Source organism: Callorhinchus milii, unplaced genomic scaffold (genome assembly GCF_018977255.1).
Source record: "Callorhinchus milii isolate IMCB2004 unplaced genomic scaffold, IMCB_Cmil_1.0 Scaffold15, whole genome shotgun sequence".
In the NCBI taxonomy this organism is placed as follows: Eukaryota; Metazoa; Chordata; class Chondrichthyes; order Chimaeriformes; family Callorhinchidae; genus Callorhinchus; species Callorhinchus milii.
Genome location: NW_024704756.1, coordinates 4666969 through 4669695, shown reverse-complemented (window position 1 = coordinate 4669695; position 2727 = coordinate 4666969). Strand labels below are relative to the sequence as shown.

General features: G+C 46.8%; 1 non-coding gene across 1 annotated transcript; it reads left to right on the top strand.

Annotated features, from left to right (window-relative positions):
* The first annotated feature begins 1450 nt into the window (after positions 1-1450).
* On the top strand, positions 1451-1522 carry trnal-uaa. The gene has a single exon. It is a non-coding gene; the product is annotated as a tRNA-Leu (tRNA).
* Positions 1523-2727: the final 1205 nt, after the last annotated feature.

Here is a 2727-nt window from a genome sequence, read left to right as displayed (position 1 = left end):
TTCCTGGGACCTCTTCTCTCTAGAGTGAGGTTTCAAACCTGCGCTATTGGTTACCAAATACCCAACTTGTGACTAACCTCGTTGGCCATGGAGGTGGGTTGGAGGGGGTGACAGCATTGAAGAGGGAGATTGGATAGAAAAAAACATTCCCTGTACATGGAAATGTACAAGTGAAAGGGACCTAAAGGTATATAATGGGGTGAAATTTGCAACATTTGCAATATTTCACAACGTATTCAATGTGACTCTGCAAAAATCTTAAAATCCTAAAACGTCCACTGAATCATTGGAACACATTCGCTGGAGTGCAAACATCAGCTTTCGGAATCAGTAATATTGCAGCTGTGAGACAAATAAAGTATTATTCTCCGAAACACATTCGGATCAAAGGATGAATATGTGACTATATGGGTAGTTGCTTGTAAAATGCATTGTGTAAAGTTTACAGGATTAATATCACTCAGCTGATGGGTCCTTATATGAATTTAATTAAATTGCTGGATAAAATTAGTGTTCATTTTTGGGGGAGGGAAGGAAAGCGTCAAATGGACAATGAAAGAACATGTTCTGTTTTCATCCTTTGATGTAGAAAGGATACAAGATAGGACCTATGCTATCCTATGATTTTTTTCTTTATTTATTCAGAGTTCCTATCTTATCCAAGTCTAATACAATACAAAATTACATTCATAAAGCACCTTTCACATCAGGAGGACGTCCCAAGGAGCTGAAAAGTCAGGGATTAGGACCCGAGCCTGTGGGGGTGTTGGGATCAGGAAGGCGGGAGGGCGGAGAGGGTAGAGGCCGAAGGCATGGTCGAAGAGGAGGGTCTTGAGGCATGTGTTGAAGGAGGCAAGGGAGGGAGTGAGGCAAAGGAAATGTGGGATGGAGTTCCAGAGGTTAGGGGCAGAGAGGCTGAAGGCCCGACCGCTGATGGAGGGGTAGGCTGGGGGGGGAGAACATGGAGCGGGCTGAAGCGTGCTGAGTGGAGGGAGCGGACAGGTTGATAAGGGGTTAGCGAGTCGGAGAGGTAAGAGGGCGCAAGGCCATGGAATGCCTTAAAGGTGAGGATGAGAATTTTGAACTCGATTCTCTGAGGGATGGGGAGCCAGTGGAGCCGGGCAAAGGTGGGTGTGATGGGGTCACAGAGCCTGATGCAGGAAAGGGCATGAGCTGCAGAGTTCTGGATGATCTGTAGCTTTTGGAGGGAAGAGTTGGGAAGGCCGACAAGCAGGGCATTGGCATAGTTGAGCCTGGATTTAATGAAGGCATGTATGAGGGTTTTGTGGCCTGATGGGCGAGGCCACAGCGGAGTCGGGCAATGTTGCGGAGGTGGGGGAAGCAGAGCGGGTCATGGCAAGGATGTGGGGAGTGAAAGGACAGTTGAGGGTCGAACAAGATGCTTAGGTTCCTGACTGGCTTGGTGAGGTGGAGTGGACATCCTTTGTGGAGTCCTGTAGCTCAGTGGTTAGAGCACTCGCTTTAAAAGCGAGAGACCTGAGTTCAATTCTCGGCAGGGCGAAACCTTAATAATAATAATAATAATAATAATCCTTGCATTTGATATAGCGCTTTTCACATCGGAAGGACGTCCCAAAGCGCTTCACAGAACACACTGTAAAGTGAATTGACTGTATATTTGTGGGCAAACGCGGCAGCCAATTGCGCACAGCAATGTCCCACAAACAGTCGTGGATTGAAAATGACCAATTTATTATTCGTTTTTTTTGGAGGGATTATTATTAGGCTCTGTGTGGAGTAAGGAAACTTGCCCAAGGTTTCGCCCTCTGCCTGGGATTGAACTCAGGTCTCTCGCTTGCAAAGCGAGTGCTCTAACCACTGAGCTACAGGACTCCACATGGGCAAGTTTCCTTACTCCACACGCCTAATAATAATCCCTCCAAAAAAACAAAGCAATAATAAATTGGTCATTTTCAATTTACGATTGTTTGTGGGACATTGCTGTGCGCAATTGGCTACCGCGTTCGCCCACAAATATACAATCAATTCACTTTACAGTGTATTCTGTGAAGCACTTTGGGACGTCCTCCTGACGTGAAAAGCGCTATATCAAATGCAAGGATTATTATTATTATTATTGGATGCTGATGCTGCCAGTACCTGAGGTGCGGAGGCGCTGATGGGAGCAAATCTGGAGAGCCTTGGTCTTGCTGACTTTCAACTGTAGAAATTTGCCTCTCATTCAGGACTTGATGTCTTACAGACAATCTGTCAGGACAGCAGTGGTCCTGGAGTCGAAGGTGAAGACAGAGAGATAGAGTTAGGTGTCATCTGCGTACATGTGGAAGTTGACCTGTGGATAATATCACCAAGAGGGAGTAATTACAAGTTTAAGAGGAGAGAACCAGAGCCCTGACAAACACCACACGAGACGTTGCAGGGCCTGTTGGAGAAGCCTTTTGTGGAGATAAAGTGGAGCCGGTGTGAGAGATAGAATCTGAACCAGTCAAGGACAAAACCTTGAAGCTTGAGGTGAGAGGAGAGGTGGTGGAGGAGGATAGAGTGGTCCACAGTGTCAAAGGCAACAGAGAGGTTGAGGAGGATGAGGAGACAGAGAGAGCCCTGGTCACAAATGGACAGAATGCCATTTGTCACTTTGACCAGGGCTGTTTCCATGCTGTGGCAGCACAGAAACCCGATTGGAGAGGTTCGTAAAGGGAGTGGCAGGAGAGGAAGGAGTGAAGTTGGGAAGCAACGACTCTTTCA